Source organism: Mustelus asterias, chromosome 9, assembly GCF_964213995.1.
Source record: "Mustelus asterias chromosome 9, sMusAst1.hap1.1, whole genome shotgun sequence".
In the NCBI taxonomy this organism is placed as follows: Eukaryota; Metazoa; Chordata; class Chondrichthyes; order Carcharhiniformes; family Triakidae; genus Mustelus; species Mustelus asterias.
The window spans coordinates 90,784,587-90,803,734 of record NC_135809.1 but is presented as its reverse complement, the minus strand read 5'-3'; the positions used below and the strand labels follow the sequence as shown (position 1 = coordinate 90,803,734).

At 43.3% G+C, this 19,148-nt stretch overlaps 1 pseudogene; it reads right to left on the bottom strand.

Annotated features, from left to right (window-relative positions):
- Positions 1-6,402: 6,402 nt before the first annotated feature.
- LOC144499260 (small ribosomal subunit protein eS1 pseudogene) lies at positions 6,403-7,925 on the bottom strand (annotated as a pseudogene).
- Between the last annotated feature and the right edge of the window lie 11,223 nt (positions 7,926-19,148).

Genomic DNA, 19,148 nt, shown 5'->3' with positions numbered 1-19,148 from the left:
TCCTCAGCTCAGTTTGTTTTTTTACGATTTCCAGCTTCCTTCAGCATTTCGAGTTCTAGTTGCCTGAGAAATAACAAAGCTTTGAAATTTGAACTCCGATTTGTTTGTGGACTAGCCTAAGCCCTGTTATCTGAAAAACAGCGGTACAAACTGGAGCACTCACTCCAACTGCCCACAATCTCCAATGTTTACTGTCGGTAAGGGATTTTAAGGCCCGGATTTTCCAGCCCTGCCCGCTGCTGGGGTCTTCCGTTCCTGCCAAAAGTCAATTGACTTTTGGCTAGCCTGTCACAATCCCTTGCCAATCCCTGTCACAGTGTGTCCTGCCTTAGTAGGACCAGAAAATTGCAGCCCAAGTTAGTTGATATCAGCAGGGTGCTGACAGCTGGATGCATAATTGGACAGGATGCATATTGACAATGACTTGCTTTTTGAGTAACCTGCCAGCATTTGTACGATTTGCACAGTGTCCCAAATAGTCAGCTTTTTCCTTGGCCTGCGTTTTTAGGGAAATGGGTTTGTGGAGTTAGGGAGATGATTAACAAATATGCTTCGGTTCCAGGAATTTAGGATGCTGTGGGGAAAGCTAAAGGATTTTGCTTTCGGAAGAGTGGGGAGGAAAGTTTGAGGACCTAATTGAAGACTCGGCTCCTTCCTGCCTTGGAGGGCTACCGGCCAATTAGGTTGGCCAGAAGCCCTCCAGTCCCCCCACCAGTCCCTCCACCAGTCCCTCCAACAACAAAGCTGCATGGAGCTGCCTGAGACTAAGTCCCGACAACCAGAGCCCCAAATAAGTGTAAGATGTCCAAGGACAGGGAGGGTAGGAATGACCTTGCAAAGTTTGTGAGGGGGTGATTGGGGTCTCTGGGATATTGGGAGTGGGGACTGATAGAGGATATTGAGCCTTAATGCGAGGGTGCCTCAGTCAGAAGGGGGCTTCTGATGGAAGAACCCAGCCCCATTCCTGCTTGAGATCAAAATTTCTTTATTTTTGTGTTTCCCCCACTGAGATCCGATCTACATGCAGTTTATTGCGGTAAAAATTAAACATCCAGTGAAATATATTCAAATGCAAACTTAAAAGCGCCCTATTTTTCATTAAAAATAAACAAGAAGTAGACAACCCTCAGTTAATAGTGATACTGGGCAGCATTTTCCATTCTTAGGAAATTTCATACAGTCAGCACCATTTTTGAATCCCAACCCAATTTGCTGTGGCCATTTCACAGGTGACCTGTGGAGGTGGGAAGTTGATTAAGTGTATCCAGTTGCAGCCTTCACTGTGTCTACAATGAGAGTGCTGCTAAAGGAAATGCATCAGGCGCAGGAAGGGCACAATGGAGGTACAATCAGTATGATGGGAACACTATGGTTCACTGGTTGCAATGGCACCATCCTCAGCACTATTGGACACATTTGTTTCCAGGAGCTCTCATGCAATGACAAGCCTCTGCATGTGGAAGACATCGGCCTAGCGAGTCTTTGACAAAAAGTTAGGAAGTCTTAACCCTCATGAGCTGACCTTCTGTTGTGCAATCACCTCCTCTGAGTTGCTAACACTGGGAAAATTGCAATGTTGGTAGAAGTTTGCAGTTAATTGCTTAGAATCTACTGGAAACATTTACATTCTTAAGGGGCTTGATGGGGTAAATGCCGAGAAGATGTTTTCCCTCTTGGGAGAGTCCAGGACCAGAGGGCATAATCTCAAAATAAATGGGTGCCAATTTAAGATTAAGATGAGGAGGAATTTCTTCTCTCAGAGGACTGTGAGTCTTTGGAGCTCCTTGCTGCAGGGAGATGTGGAGGCAGAGTCGTTGTGTGTGATTAAGGCTGAGGTAGATAGATTTTTGGGAATCAAGGGTTACAGGAAGAACAAGAAAATTGACGTGAGGAATGTTGGATCAGCCATGATCCAATTGAATGGTGGAGCAAGTTTGAGGGACTGAATGGCCGACTCCTGTTCCTATTTCTTATGGTCTAATTCTCCACCTCAATTAGCTCTCTTTTACTGCTGGGTGGGTTGGCAATGATGTGGTAATGAATGATTATAATTATAATTATTATTATAATAATGAATTATAATAATAATTGTAATATTATAATAATGATTATTATATAATAATGATTATAATAATGATTGAACACCGCTCAATAATCACCAGGCAAGAGTGTTCTCTTCCTGTTGGGGAACGCTTCAGCGGTCACGGGCATTCGGCCTCTGATCTTCGGGTGAGCGTTCTCCAAGGCGGCCTTCGCGACACACGACAGCACAGAGTCGCTGAGCAGAGACTGATAGCCAGGTTCCGCACACATGAGGACGGCCTCAGCCAGGATCTTGGGTTCATGTCACACTATCTGTAACCCCCACGACTTGCCTGGGCTTGCAAAATCTCACTAACTGTCCTGTCTGGAGACAATACACATCTCTTTAACCTGTGCTTAACCTTCTCTCCACTCACATTGTCTGTACCTTTGAGACTTGATTACGTGTAAAGATTCGCATTCCAGCCATTATCTTGTAAATTGAGTTTGTGTCTTTATATGCCCTGTTTGTGAACAGAACTCCCACTCACCTGACGAAGGAGCAGCAAGCGCTCCGAAAGCTAGTGGCTTTTGCTACCAAATAAACCTGTTGGACTTTAACCTGGTGTTGTGAGACTTCTTACTGGGTTGCCAATGCCAGACTTTGCCTGGGAAAAGTGGTCATAGACAGGAACACGCTGGCAAACTAGCGCATGCATTTTTCTTTAACTTTACTTATCTCTTTGATTCCTTACCTCCAAATATTAATCTGAGGGTCTGATAAATTCTCACCCGCCTTCAATTATGTCAAATATATCTTTCAGGAAATACTTTTGGTCCAAAGATGAGTATACAGTGATCATATCTGTACATCTGTACATGATAAGAGTAATTACAGCATCATTTCTATAAACCTGTTTCAGGGCAGCAGACTTTCTCTAGACTGTGATATTGCTTCAGTGAACAAGATTTTGCGTTCAGTTTGCAGGTGCTGAAGGAAACCTGATAGTTGCAGCTGTTCATTTGTTTCAGGTACTTGTATTTATTTTAACTTAGGTCATAGAGTATCATGTGCAAGTGAAATATTTGGGAGTGGAGAAACAGGCCATTTGATTTATTTTATTTGAAATAGTGCATTACTGCTGATTGTTGTATCGATTAGATAGTGATCATTTAAAAGCTTGGCACCCGATCCAGTCATTGTGAAGTTGCTGTCAATCTGGTTAATCAAATCCATGAATGTATGCCTAAAACACTTGATTATAAATGAAAAGGGTTTATTTTAATCCTGGTTAAGTTTGATTTGAATTTTAAAAAATCAATCTTAGCCCCCATTCATTATTTCTCCTTTAGTCCAGTAAGATTAGGAACATAAGAACATAGGAAATTTTGTTTGTTTCAATGAAGTCACCTCTCATTCTTCTAAACTCGAGAGAATACAGGCCCAGTCTCCTCAATCTCTCCTTAAAGGTCAATCCCAGCATCCCAGGAATCAATCTGATGAACCAAGTTGCATTCCCTCTATGACAATTATATCCTTCCTTAGTTAAGGCGACCAAAACTGTGTAAAATATTCCAGCTGTAGTCTCACCAAGGCTCTATAGAGTTACAGGTGTGGCATCTTTACTTCTGTACGCAAATACTCTTACAATAAAGGCCAACATAAGACCATAAGACACAGGAGCAGAATTAGGCCACTCGGCCTAGTGAGTCTGCTCCGCCATTCAATCACGGCTGATATTTTTCTCATCCTCATTCTCCTACCTTTTCCCCATAACGTCTGGTCCCCTTATTAATCAAGAACCTCTCTATCTCTGTCTTAAAGACACTCAATGACCTGGCCTCCACAGCCTTCTGCAGCAAAGAGTTCCACAGATTCACCACTCTTTGGCTGAAGAAATTCCTCCTCATCTTTGTTTTAAAGGATCGTCCCTTTAGCCTGAGGTTGTGCCCTCTGGTTCTAGTCTTTCCTACTAGTGGAAACATCCTCTCCACGTCCGCTTTATCCAGGCCTCGCAGTATCGCAGTGAACCTTTTAGCTTACAGTCTCTTTCCCTTCCTGTTTCTGGTGCTCTGTCTCTCTACCCACCCTTATTGTATGAACAATGCAGTTATTGCATGGCTTATCCTTAAATGCAGATTTCAGTGACCTATGTCAGTGATGAAAAAGTCAATTCACTTTATTTTACCAATAACAATTCAATCTTTTCAGTTTAGATTATGTTAATCAGGGATTACAACAATCATTTTTATTCCACATTCTTCACCGCCTCATGATATTGAACCTGTTCAATGTTCTAGAGAAATCATTTGATGAATAGTGTCTCCTGGTTTTGTTTGTTATTGGTAAACATTAGTAACCGTGATCTGTGAGGTTCTGATGCTGCATCAGAGTAGCAGCTTATGTTTAGAAAAAGAACAAAAAACTTCTGCTCCAGATGTTGGCTCTTTCTGGTAAACAGCCTTGGTAGTTGATTTCATTACTTTGTTACTTTTGAAACATTTTGCTACTTTTGCAATTGTCTAAGTAACATCTCAAATTTTAAAAGAAAAGGGTCAAGTATCATGTCCCTGTTTGGGTTGGTACATTATAGTGTGTTGGCATTCATTAACAGGGGGTTTGAGTTTAAGAGCCGTGGGGTTATGCTGCAACTGTACAGGACCTTGGTGAGACCACATTTGGAATATTGTGGGCAGTTCTGGTCACCTCACTACAAGAAGGATGTGGAGACACTGGAAAGAGTGCAAAGGAGATTTACCAGGATGCTGCCTGGTTTGGAGGGTAGGTCTTATGAGGAAAGGTTGAGGGAACTTGGGCTTTTCTCTTTGGAGCGGAGGAGATTGAGAGGAGACTTGATAGAGGTTTATAAGATGATGAGGGGAATAGATAGAGTGAACGTTCAAAGACTATTTCCTCGGGTGAATGGAGCGATAACTAGGGGGCATAACTATAGGGTTCATGGTGGGAGATATAGGAAGGATGTCCGAGGTAGGTTTTTTACTCAGAGTGGTTGGGGTGTGGAATGGACTGCCTGCAGGGATAGTGAGTCAGAAACTTTAGGAACATTTAAGAAGCTATTGGATAGGCACATGGAGTACTTCGGGATGATAGGGAGGAAATAGTTTGATCTGGGTTTCAGACAAAGCTCGGCACAACATCGTGGGCCGAAGGGCCTGTTCTGTGCTGTACTGTTCTATGTTCTATGTTCTATGTATCCTGTAAGTTTCAAGAAGATCCCCGCTCATCCTTCTAAAATCCAATGAGTACAGACCCAGAATCCTCAACCGTTGCTCATACGACAAACTCTTAATTCCAGGGATCATTCTTGTGAACCTCTTCTGGACCTTTCCCAAGGCCAGCACATCCTTCCTTAGATTGGGGCCCAAATTGCTCATAATACTCCAAATAGGGTCTGACGAGAGCCTTATACAGCCTCAGAAGTACATCCCTACTCTTGTATTCTAGCCCTCTCGACATGAATGCTAACATTGCATTTGCCTTCCTAACTGCCGACTGAACCTGCACGTTAATGTTAAGAGAATCTTGAACAATGACTCCCAAGTCCCTTTGTGGTTTCTGATTTCCTAAGCATTTTCCCATTTAGAAAATAGTCTATGCCTCCGTTCCTCCTTCCAAAGTGCATAACCTCACACTTTTCCACATTGTATTCCATCTGCCCATTCTTTTGCCCACTCTATGTGTATGTCTCTGCCTTCCTAATTGTTTGCTAGAAACTCAATGACAAGGACACTCAGGTTCCTTGTCTGTCAATACTTCTTAATCTTCTATCAAAAAATATTTTGCATTTCTCTTTTTCCGACCGAAGAGGAGAAACTTCATTTTTTTCACATATTCCATCTGAATTGTTCTTGCCACTCACTGAGCCTGTCTAAATTCCTCGAATCATCTTTGCATTCTCCTCACAACTCCCATTCCTACCTAGTTTTATATCATCAGTAAACTTGGAAATATGGCCCGTAACTTCTGATCTCTGGTAGTGTATCTGGGTTGGGTGGGGGGGGGGGGGTGGGGGGGGGTGGGGGGGGGGGTGGGGGGGGTGTGGGGGGGGGGGGGGGGGGGGGGTGGGGGATGTGGGGGGGGGGGGGGTGGGGGGGGGTGGGGGGGGTGGGGGGGGTGGGGGGGGGGGGGGTGGGGGGGGGTGGGGGGGGGGGTGGGGGGGTGGGGTGGGGGGTGGGGTGGGGGGTGGTGGGGGGGGGGGTGGGGGGTGGGTGGGGGGGGGGGGGGGTGGGGGGGTTACCTCAAAGCTGCACTGGAGAAACCTCCCCAGAAATTCCCAGGTAAGGACTGTATGGCACTTGCCGGGATTTCTTTTGCCCTGTACTGGGAACCATCTGACAATGTGATTTAAGTCACAAACTTCAAATGGTTCTGACTGTCATCTTCTTGCAGATTGTGTAGACCAGGTAGTGTTGCATGTCGGAAGTTTTATGAATCTAGTTGGTGCACGTCTTAGTGAATCCTACACAAAAGAGGCGCAGCAAGTATCCATCTGTGGTGTTGACATCAATATGGGCTTCAATCAGGGTCTGCAATTTTTTAACTATAGAGCACATCTTATCATGTGTGAAGTCCATGCCATGAATGTTGGAAGGAGTTTTTGCCCTGAAAGTCCTCCATGATCAATTGTTTACCATTTACATAGATGATCTGGAGGAGGGACTGAATCTAGGGTATTCAAGTTTGCTGATGACACGAAGGTGAGTGGGAAAGCGAATTGCGTGGAGGACGCGGAAAGTCTGCAGAGAGATTTGGATAGGCTGAGCGAGTGGGCGAGGATCTGGCAGATGGAATATAACGTTAGCAAATGTGAGGTTATCCACTTTGGAAGAAATAATAGTAAATTGGAATATTATTTAAATGGAGAAAAATTACATCGTGCGACTGTGCAGAGAGACCTGGGGGTCCTTGTGCACGAATCGCAAAAACTCAGTCTGCAGGTGCAGCAGGTGATCAAGAAGGCGAATGGAATGTTGGCCTTTATCGCGAGGGGGATAGAATATAAAAGCAGGGTGGTCTTGCTGCAACTGTACAAGGCACTGGTGAGGCCGCAACTGGAGTACTGTGTGCAGTTTTGGTCCCCTTATTTGCGAAAGGATATATTGGCCTTGGAGGGAGTGCAGAGAAGGTTCACCAGGTTGATACCGGAGATGAGGGGTGTGGCTTATGAGGAGAGATTAAACAGATTGGGTCTGTACTCGTTGGAGTTTAGAAGGATGAGGGGTGATCTTATAGAGACATATAAGATAATGAAGGGGCTGGATAGGGTAGAGGTGGAGAGATTCTTTCCAGTTAGAAGGGAAACCAGAACTAGAGGGCACAGCCTCAAAATAAGGGGGGGCCGGTTCAGAACAGAGTTGAGGGGGAACTTCTTCTCTCAGAGGGTAGTGAATCTCTGGAATTCTCTGCCCATTGAAGTGGTGGAGGCTCCCTCGTTGAATATGTTTAAATCACGGGTAGATAGTTTTCTGATCGATAAGGGAATTAGGGGATATGGGGAGCAGGCGGGTAAGTGGAACTGATTCGCTTCAGATCAGCCATGATCTTGTTGAATGGCGGGGCAGGCTCGAAGGGCCAGATGGCCTACTCCTGCTCCTATTTCTTATGTTCTTATGTTCTTATGATCAGCTTAAATTTGGGGAAGGCCACTTCATCATTCTGCAAATCAACAAGGCTCGCCTCATATACAGGGCCTTTTAAACCTTCTGAGGCAATCTTAGTTCCTTGGGTCCTGGTAACCAACGTTTTGCCCAGGTTCTTAATGTTAAACATCACTGGAGCCTTAACATTGTACCAATCCTTCTTGGAGGAAGGATCCATGATCATCTTCTTGGCCCCTTTTTTGCTTCCTTTTGACAGTCTCTTGTTGTTGCTGACTGCCATGTTGCTCGAGGTATTGGCAGTTAGAGGCTTCAACTTTCCATCACATAGCTGACCAGGAATTTCTCCTGCTCTTACCACCTGCCATTGGTGTGTGTTGAAAGCATTTATAGGATGATAACCAACCTGTTTGGCTGTTACGAACGCACCTTCCTTGACTATTAATTCTTGGGGTGGGACTTGAACCCAGAGTTTGTGACTCAGAGGCAGGGACTGTACCCACTGTACCACAAAACATAGAAACTAGAAGCAGGAATAGACAATTCGGCCTTCAAACCTGTTCCACCATTCATTTTGATCATGGCTGATCATTGTATTCAAAATCCTGTTTCCTCCATCCCCCACATCCCTTGATCCCTTAAGCCTCAAGAGCGATATCTAATTTCTTCTTGAAATCAGACAATGTTTTGGCCTCAACTACTTTCTGAGGTAGTGAATTCCACACATTCACCACCCTCTGGGTGAAGAAATTTCTCCTCATCTCAGTTCTAAAAGGTTCACCCCTTATCCTCAAACTATGATCCCTGGATCTGGTCTCCCCCACCACTGGGAACATTCTTTCTGAATCTACCCTGTCTAACCCAGTTAGAATTTTATAAGTCTCTATGAGATTCCTTCTCATTCTTCTAAACTTCAGTGAATATAATCCCAACCGACTTAATCTCTCCTCATATGACACCCCTGCCATCCCAGGGGTCAGCCTGGTAAATCTTTGCTGTACTCCCTCAATAGCAAGGACATCCTTCCTCAGAATTTCAAAACTGCACTCAATACTCCAGGTGTGGCCTCACCAATGCCCTATACAATTTCAGCAAAACATCCCTATCCCTCTACTCAAATCCTCTTGCTATGAAGGCTAACCTACCATTTGCCTTTTTTACTGACTGCTGTATCTGCATGCTTACTTTCAGCGACCGATGCATGAGGACACCAAGGTCTTGCTGAGTATCCCCCCTCTCTCAATTTACACCCAATCAAGTAATAACTGTCTTCCTATTATTGCTATCAAATTGGATAACCTCACATTTATCCACATTATACTGCATCTGCCATGCATATGCCCACACACTCAGCCTGTCCAAATCACGCTGAAGCATCTCTACATCCTCCTCACAGCTCACCCACCCACCCAACTTTGTATCATCTGCAAATTTGGAGGTAATTCATTCAGCTCCTTCTTCCAAATCATAAATGTATAGTGTGAACATTTGGGGTCCTAGCACAGGTCCTTGTGGAACTCCATTAGTCACTGACTGTCAATCGGAAAATGACCCATTTATGCAAACCCTTTGCTTCCTCTCTGCTAAGCAGCTTTCTATCCATCTCAGGACATTAGCTGCAATTCCATGTAGTAGTCTGTTATGAGAGACCATGTTGAAAGCCTTCTGAAAGTCTAAATAAACCACATCCACAGGTTCTCCGAGGTTAACTCTACTAGTTACATCCTCAAAGAATTCCAATAGATTCGTCAAGAATGATTTCCCTTTTGTAAATCCATGCTGACTTTGTCTGACCTCCACCGGAGAAGCTTGTAATGAAAGGGAAATTAAAAAGTAAGTACCTGAAGGCTGAAAGATGGCCTTTAAAATGGGATTTCCACTTTACATTATATCAACAACTGCATGCATTTATAAAAGCGCCTTTAATGTGGTAAATGTAACGTGTTAGAGGATAAAGAATAGCTGGGGGGGGGGGGGGGGGGGCTTTAAGTGAAGCAAATCTATCAGTTAGTACCAGAAGAAGGTTAAAATATCCCAGCATTATGCATTCAAAAAGAAGACTTTCAAATATATTTCTCATGAGCTGTGTCGCAGGAGGATGAATTTTAACCAGATTTGTAAACAAGGGGCAAGGTAAATGATTACAATGCCCACCTTGCCAGTTTATAAACTTTGACATGGCATGAGACAAATGGCTGAGAGGCAGTGGCCCAGATTTTACTGGAGTATCGCACCTGATGTTAACTAAATTTGTTGTGTGTGCCCAGATTTTTAAATCCTTTTCCCACAAAGTTGCTGGAACTGCAAGCTAATAACGGCATAGTGAGGGCAACAGGGCATCTGGAGGACAGGACAACAGTCTCCTTAACAAATGAGATGGAAGGATTGAAAATGAACAGGGAAATGGCTGAGAAGGAAAGTGAATTAGAATGGTGAATTCAATATCAAATCAGATTAGAAGGAGAAATAAAGAGAAGGAAATAAACATTGGATTAAGGGACAAGGAGAAAAATGATAAAGGAAAAGTAAAAAAAAAAGTTAAAATTCATATTTTAAAATCTCCAAGAACAATACACAATGTGAAGGAAAGAGATTCCTCACTTGTTCACTTTCCGGACAAAAGAGACTGATTGGCAATAATTAACAATTAAATAGGTACTTACATGGTTTAATTATTAGAAACAGCTTTCAGGGATGAGTTCAATGGATAATTGATGTGAAAATAAAATTCACAGGAGATTCAGAGTGAGATGCTGTTTTAATGAAATTAATAGCAAAGCAGCACAAATCTGCCAGAAACTAGTGATAATTCAGCATTCATGGGTATCTCTTTCTCATCACATGTTTCTAGCTGGTTTTTAAGAACATTAGAAATAGGATAAGACTATATGGTCCATCGAGCCTGCTCCACCATTCAATATGATCATGGGAGATTTTGGGCTTTAACTCAACTTTCCTGCCTATCCCCATTTTCCTTGATTCTCCGAAAGGCCAAAAATCTGTCTATCTCAGCTTCAGATATATTCAATGATGTCGTATCCACAACCCTCTGGGGTAGAGAATTCCAAAGGTCCACAGCCCTTTGAATGAAGACATTTCTACTTATCTCAGTCCTAAATGACCAGTCACTTATCCTCAAACTGTACCTCCTATTCTAGATTCCCCAACCAGAGAAACAAAATCTCAATATCTACCCTGTCAAGTCTCTTCATAATCTTGTATAATTCAATTAGATCATTTCTCATTCTTCTAAGCTCCAGAGAATATTGATCTAATTTACTTATCCTCTCATTGCACATTAATTTTGGCCTGGATTTTATTGCCAAAGTGAGTTTAATGGTGTTCACCAATATTAATTGAACATTACCGGGGCGGCACGGTAGCACAGTGGTTAGCACTGCTGCTTCACAGCTCCAGCGACCTGGGTTCGATTCCTGGCTTGGGTCACTGTCTGTGTGGAGTTTGCACATTCTCCTCGTGTCTGCGTGGGTTTCCGCTGGGTGCTCCGGTTTCCTCCCACTGTCCAAAGATGTGCGGGTTAGGTTGATTGGCCATGCTCGAAAAAAAATTGCCCTTAGTGTCCTGAGATGCGTAGGTTAGAGGAATTAGCGGGTAAATATGTAGGGATATGGGGGTAGGGCCTGGGTGGGATTGTGATCGGTGCAGACTCGATGGGCCGAATGGCCTCTTTCTGTACTGTAGGGTTTCTATGATTTCTATGATTGAACAATCTGTGGTGAGGAAGGGATACCCTATGTACAGGAGCAAGGATGTCTTAAGCCTTGGTGAGACCACACCTGGAATATTGTGTGCAGTTTTGGGTTCCTTATCTGAGGAAGGATGTTCTTGCTATGGAGGGAGTGCAGCAAAGGTTTACTGGACTGGTTCTGAGGATGGCAGGATTGAAGTATGAGGAAAGATTGAGTAGGTTAGGGTTATGTTGTTGGAGTTCAGAAGAGTGAAGGGATCGTATAGAAACCTATCAAATTCTAACAGAGCTAGACAGGGTAGATGCAGGAAGTGTGTTTCTGATGGTGGGGGTGTCCAGGACCAGGGGTCACAGTCTGAGGATACAGGGTAGACCATTTACGACTGAGAGGAGGAGAAATTTCTTCACCCAGCGAGTGGTAAACCTGTGGAATTCGCTAGCACAGAAAGTTATTGAGGCCAAAACAGTGTATGTTTTCAAGAAAGCATTAGATATAGATCTTGAGGTGAAAGAGATCAAAGGGTATGGGGGAAGGTAGGAGCAAGCTATTGAGTTGGATGATCAGTCATGATCATAATGAATAGTGGAGCAGAATTGAAGGGCCAAATGGCCTATTCCTGCACCGATTTTCTATGTTTCTATGAACTGCAAATCGCCAGAAGATTCTGGACATTTTGTATTGCTCTGCTTTTATCCTCACAAAAATGCTAGCACGCCTTCAACATTCCCATGAATTTCATTGGGTGATGCATTTGCACATTAATTTCCAATTAAACTCAGCGCAGAAAGTCAGGGCTCCTACTTAACAGTGCAAGTACCATTTTAGGGTCATAGAGTTGTTCACAGAAGGAGGCCATTCAGCCTATCAAGTCTATGCCAACTCCTTGCAAAATAGTCCAGTCAGTCCAATTGCTTGATCCCTGTTGCCCTGATACCAAACATAGATACCAAATGAGAATAGCTAAAGTAAATGTTGGCTCTTTAGAGGACGGTACTGGTGAGGTAGTAATGGGGAACACAGAGATGACGGAGGCACTAAACCAATTTTTTGCCTCCATTTTCACGGTAGAGAATAATGAAGATTTTCCAATAACTGTAGTTAATGCAGAGGAACTTGGTGCAATAACCATCACTAGGGAGAAGGTATTGAATAAACTAGTGGAATTAAAGGCAGATAAGTCTCCGGAACCTGATGGCCTGCACCCTAGGGTATTAAAGGAGGAGACAGCAGAGATAGTGGATGCATTGGTTGTGATAATTCAAAATTCCTTTGATCCTGGTAAGGTCCCGGTGGATTGGAAATGTGCCAATATGACGCCCCTATTCAAAGAAGGAAACAGGCAAAAAGTAGGAAACCATAGGCTGGTTGGCTTGACCTCTGTGGTGGGGAAGTTGCTGGGATCAATCATTAAGGAGGAGATGGCTGAGCATTTGGAAAGACAAAGCTCAATCCACCATTATCAGCATGGTTTTATGAAAGGTAAGTCATGCTTTGCAAACTTGCTTGAGTTCTTTGAGGAGACAACCAGCAAGGTGGATAGTGGGCAACCTATGGATGTGGTATATCTAGACTTCCAGAAGGGTTTGACAAGGTGCTGCATAAAAGACTGATCCAGAAGGTGAGATCGAAGGGGATTGGGGTTAGAGTACTGCATTGGATTGAGGATTGGCTGACTGGCAGAAAGCAGAGGGTCGGGATAAATGGGTTCTTCTCTGGCTGGCAAAATGTAACTAGCCACAGGGGTTAATCCTTGGACAGCAACTGTTTACAATCTATATAAGTTATCTACAAGCAGAGACAGAGTGTAATATAGCAAAATTTGTGGATGATACTGAAATAGGTGAGAAAGCAGGCAATGAAGAGGATATAAAGATTCTGCAGACCGATATAGATAGGCTAGGAGAATGGACCAATATTTGGCAGATGGAGTTTAATGTGGATAAGTGTAAGATTATCCATTTTGCAGAAAAAATAGGAAGGCAAATTATTTCCTAAATGGAAAGCAGATTCAAAATTTGTCCGGGCAGAGGAATCTGGGTGTCTATGTTCATGAATCGCAAAATGTCAATATGCATGTGCAGCATGTAATAAAAAAGGGAATGGGATGCTGGGATTTTTTGCACAAGGGCTGAACTATAAAAGTCGAAAAGTATTGTTGCAATTGTTTAGAGTATTGGTGAGACCACATCTGGAGTATTGTGTCTAGTTTTGGTCTCCTTATTTGAGGAAAGATATGGTGGTATTGGAGGCAGTTCAGAGGAGGTTCACTAGATTGATTCCGGGGATGAAAGGGTTGATGTATGAGGAGAGATTAAACAGTTTGGATTTATACTCGCTGGAGTTTAGAAGGATGAGAAGGGATCTGATCGAGGTATATAAATTTTACAAGGGATTGATAAAGTAAATGTAGACCAAATGTTTCCTCTTATGGGGCAATCTCGAAAAGGAGGTCACAGGTATAGGTTGAGAGGCAGTAGATTTAAAACTGAGATGAGGATAACTACTTCTCACAGGGGGAGATGAATATGTGGAACTCGCTGCCCCATAGCGTGGTGGAGTCTGAATAGTTGAATGGTTTCAAGAGGGAGATAGATATATTTCTAATTTAAAAATGAATAAAAGGATATGGGGAACAGGTGGAGAGATGGATTTGAGACCAGGGAGAGATCAGCCATGATCTGATTGAATGGTGAAGCAGGCTTGAAGGGTTGAATTGCCTGCTGTCCTAATTCCTATGTTCCTATGTTCCTGCAAGTTTATTTCCTTCAAATGCCCATCCGATTTCCTTTTGAAAGCATTGTTTCTGTTTCCACCACTTTATGGGCAGCAAGTTGCAGGTTATTACCACTTGCTGTGAAAATACATTCTTCCTCACTCCCTGCATCTCCTGCCCAAAATCTTAAATTTGTGTCCCCAAGTCCTTGTAGCATCAGCTAATGGGAAGAGTTTTTCCTTGTCTACCTTATATAAAACCAGTCATAATCTTGTACACCTCTATCAAATCTCCCCTTAAGGCGAACGACCCCAACCTTTCCAACCTAGCTTTGCAACTAAAAACCCTCAATAATGGAACCATTCTGGTAAGTCTCCTCTGCATTCTCTCAAGGAGCGTCAAATATTTCCTGAAGTGTGGTGACAAGAACTGAACTCGAGTTGGGGCCTAACCAAAGCTTTATTGAGGTTCAGCATAACTTCTTTGTTTTTGTACTCAATGTTGGTGGGGGTGGATTTTATGGAGCTTGAGAGTTGTATCCTTAATCAGACAGGATACAAAAATCTGATTTTCCAATGGCAGGTTGAGAAGCAGAGATAAAGTCAGCAGTGTGTTTGCAGTGTGCTGAGCATTACACCAGCCTGTGGCAGGTTTATACTTGTAACATATTGGTCTGCTGTGCATATTCATTCATGTGGAATAGTTTTTAATATAGTCCTACCTTTCAGATGAAGTCAGTGGTGCATGAGAGTTTCAAGGCACCCAGGTCACAATTGTTTAAAGGTGGTGTGCACCATGGGCTTTGTGCGGTTGTGTAAGGTCAGTGGTTTTCCTTATTTAACTCTATGGTGCAAAGGAGGAGAATGGCAGTTTGTATGGAAGTTCAGAAACACCAAAGGTGAATTAGTGGTGAGTGGGGTTTGGAGCATGGAAAAGGGATCCAAGGTCGGACAGAAGGTAGGGTTGGAGTCATGGAGGAGTGAAGTGGGAAGAATCTAGCATCTTGGATATTGTGCAGGCTGGTGCTGAGACAGTCAAAATAAGGAAATGACCTGGGTTCAATTCCAGTCTCGGGTGACAGTCTATGTGGAGTTTACACATTCTCCCTGTATCTGTGTGGGTTTCCTCCGGGTGCTCCGGTTTCCTCCCACAGTCCAAAGATGTGCGGGTTAGGTTGATTTGCCATGCTAAATTGCCCTTAGTGTCAGGAGATTAGCAGGGTTGATATGTGGGGTTATTGGAATAGGGCCTGGGTAGGATTGTTGTCAGTGTGGGCTCAATGGGCTGAATGGCCTCCATCTGTACTGTAGGGATTCTCTGGCTCTATGAGCATTCAATAAAGAGTGAACAAAAAACACAACATTGTTTATTCCACAATAAATGAAATTTCCCTAATTCTGTTGTAACCATCGATGTGTGCGAACCATGCGACATGCCGATACATTTCGCTCCCTGACTAAGCTAGTCTCAATAAATAATGATGATGCACACATAAATAAAATGAAACCAATGTTAAGTGAAATGTTTACAAATGAATTTTAATTTGAAAAATCCCTGCATTAACGTTGTGCTCTCAAGTTTAATGTTAGGCAGTGAGTTGGGCAGGAAAGTTGTGGCTGTGATGCTGATTGACCAGGAGACCCTTTCATAGCCTACCTGTACCTGCTGCATTGTCAGCTGATGGTGGGTTTCACCAGTGAAAAGTTTCCCTCGCTGCTGAATGACACATAGCAGGCACTTAGAATTTTAATTATAATTGTATGAAAAATGGGTAAGAGAGAGAGCATATGTGGTGCACAGTTTTGGTTGTGACGTCAGGATGGCTGTTGATCCAGACAATGCTTCTACTTGTAAAGCATAAGATTTCGTGCTTTGCTAACCACTCACTCAATATGCCCTGCTACCTTCAAAGATCGATGCACATGTACCCCCAGGTCCCTTTTCCTGCGCATTCTTTAGAACTATTCTATAAAGTCTAGATTGCCTTTCCTGTCCCTTCTGCCAAAATGCATCACCTCACACTTTTCTGTATTAAATTCCATCTGCCACTTGTCTGCCCATTCTTCTGCTCTGTCAATGTCATGTTGCAGGCAATTTGTATCATCTTCACTGTCTGCCACTTCTTCAAGTTTGGTGTCATTGACAAATTCTGACATTTTATGCCAAATTCCAAGATCAAAGTCATTTATGTATAGTGAAAAAAATGGTAATCCATTGGTACTGACTTTGGGCATCCCCGCTGGCTACCACCCTCCAGTCCAAAAATCAACCATCTACAACTGAACAACTAGCTGCTTTCTCTCTTCTCCTATTCCATAAACATCAATTTTGTAAACAAACCTTTTCTCTGATACCATGTCACTTTAAAATTCATACAGACAATCAGGAGAGTTATGTTCCTACAATGCCATTCAATCTCTGCAGTCTGGAAAGGCAACAATCTCAAATGTGGAATGTCATTAATACAAGTAGCAAATTTTTATACAAGGCTTTTTTTTCCTTTGTGACTTTTGTTTTCCTCTCTTTAATCCAATCTTTCTTTCTCTCTCCCTTTCTGTATCTGATTTGGCTTTAGTTCACCATATTTCTTCCTCCATCATTCCATTGTTACTTTCTTGAGCCTGAAATGTCATGGGTTGAAGAAGGTCCCAGATGCCCTGTTGCCCATGTCACTCTATTATCAGCTTGCACTCCCAGCAATTTATAGGCCAAAACATTTTTGAGTTGAAGGGTGGAGGAAAAAGTACACCAGGCCATGTTCCATAAAATCTGGGCCAATGATATGGAATCAACAGTGTCCCCAGGATTGAAGGACATCAATTGCACCCATGTATCATTGCATGACCTTAATATGTATCCGCATGTTTACATCAACTGTTAATGCTTTCATTTTCTCAATATCCATAGAACATAGAACATTACAGCGCAGTACAGACCCTTCGGCCCTCGATGTTGCGCAGACCAGTGAAACCAATCTAAAGCCCATCTAACCTACACTATTCCAATATCATCCATATGTTTATCCAGTGACCATTTAAATGCCCTTAATATTGGCGAGTCCACTACTGCTGCAGGCCGGGCATTCCACGCCTTTACTACTCTCTGAGTGAAGAACCTACCTCTGACATCTGTCCTATATCCAGGCCAGACACAGCTTTCTGCGCGTGAATTCACTTTATGCTGTAGCTGGCACGATGCTTTAATGCTTCACCAATCCCATTTCTCATATTCTAACAGTAGGAGGGACAGGATGAGGGCTGGGTAACAAATGATACCTGCTGTTCCTATTCTTGTGGGTTTTAAACAAAAGAAAAGATGTGGTTTGCACTCTAACAGTTCTCTGCACTGCCCAGAACCAGAAACTGAAACTCAAACAGATGCCTGTCTGTTGTGCATGCCAAGGTACCAGGGAGACTGATAATTTTGCTAATGCTGGTGACGAGGCTCATGGACAGCAACAACCAACTTATATATTGTCTTTAATGTAGAAAAACAGCCCAGGACACTTCACAAAGGTTTAAAGAAAGAAAATAGAAAAGGAGATATTAGCAAGGGTGCTCTCGTGCATCCTCAAAGACATGGGGCAGACTTTTCCACTCCCCCCATGGTGGGTTTAATGGTGGATGAGGGGGACAATGTGACAGTTGTAAAGTCAGTTTTCTGCCAACGTAAAATGATGGTGAGATCTTCTGCTCTCACTTGCCATGGTGGGTCATGGTTCTCACCAGAGGACGACGTGAATTGTCTAACCCCACCGATCGTCCACGCCGCCAGCAGGAAAATACATTGGTCCAGATTATGTCTGGACCAATGTGGAAGTCTGCCTCCCCAATGGGACTTGGTCCCAGAATTAAAAATTCCACCCTTGGCTATTAAAGAATGAGAGAGAGCTGGGAGTCCGAATGGTTTCAAAGGGAAAAGTCCATAATGTGGACCCTTATTAGCTAAAGACACTGTAGCAACTGGTAGGCAAAAAGAACAAAGAACAGTACAGCACAGGAACAGGTCCAGGCCCTTTGGCCGTCCATGCCTGCGCCGATCACGATTACCTGTCTAACCAATCGCTTATATCCCTCTATTCCCCGATTGTTCATATGCCTATCAAGATAAATCTTAAATGTGGCTAATGTAACTGCCTCAAACACCTCACTTGGCAGTGCATTCCAGTCTCCCACCACCCTCTGTGTAAAAAGCTTCCTCTGCACATCTCCACTGAACCTTTCCCCCCTATCTTGAACTTGTGCCCCCTTGTAATTGTCATTTTTGCCCTGGGAAAAAGCTTCCAACTGTTCACTCTTTCTATACCTCTCATAATTTTATAAACTTCTAACAGGTTGCCCCTCAACCTCTGTCTTTCTAGGGAGAACAATCCCAGTTTATTCAATCTCTCCTCATAGCTAATACCCTCCATACCAGGCAGCATCCAGGAGATAGGGAAATAGGAAAAGATTGTAGTTTGAGGTATAGAGTGTCTGAGTGATGTTGTAGAACTGAAGAAGCTTAAGGAAGGAACTTAAATAAAACTTGAAGTTAGAGATGTTGGTGGATTAGGACAGGTCAGTAGGTTAGTGAGGACAGGGGTGATGATGGATGAGCAGTAATTGCTGTGAGCAGGATATGGGCAGCTGAATTTTACAGAGGGTGATGAACGGGAAGGCAGGTGAACTTTGGAATAGACAAAGTGGATGAAGGCTGCAGGGGCAGTTGGACCGTAACACATGAAGTAGATGCAATTGTTAGTTTCCTGAAACAGTTGAGATGGAATCTTAGATGTTGGCACAAAGCAGAGCAGGGGACATGACTGCTATCTAGCCATCTGTTGTAAGTCTTTGGAGAGGCTGTAAAGAACTCTGTTGACATTGTTCGTTTCAAGGCAGGATCACAGCATCCATTTACTCTACCGTCAGAAGTTGACAGTTGTTGAGTTGCCTTCAGATACATTCAGCTCCATTCCCACAGCTGCATCCTTTGACTTCCTTGAGATCTGTGTCTCAAGTGACTTTCCTTGTCTTTGATGGATGGCCCATCTGACTGATGCTATGGGCTCTGACGAATGGGTCATTCTGACTCGAAACATTGGCTCT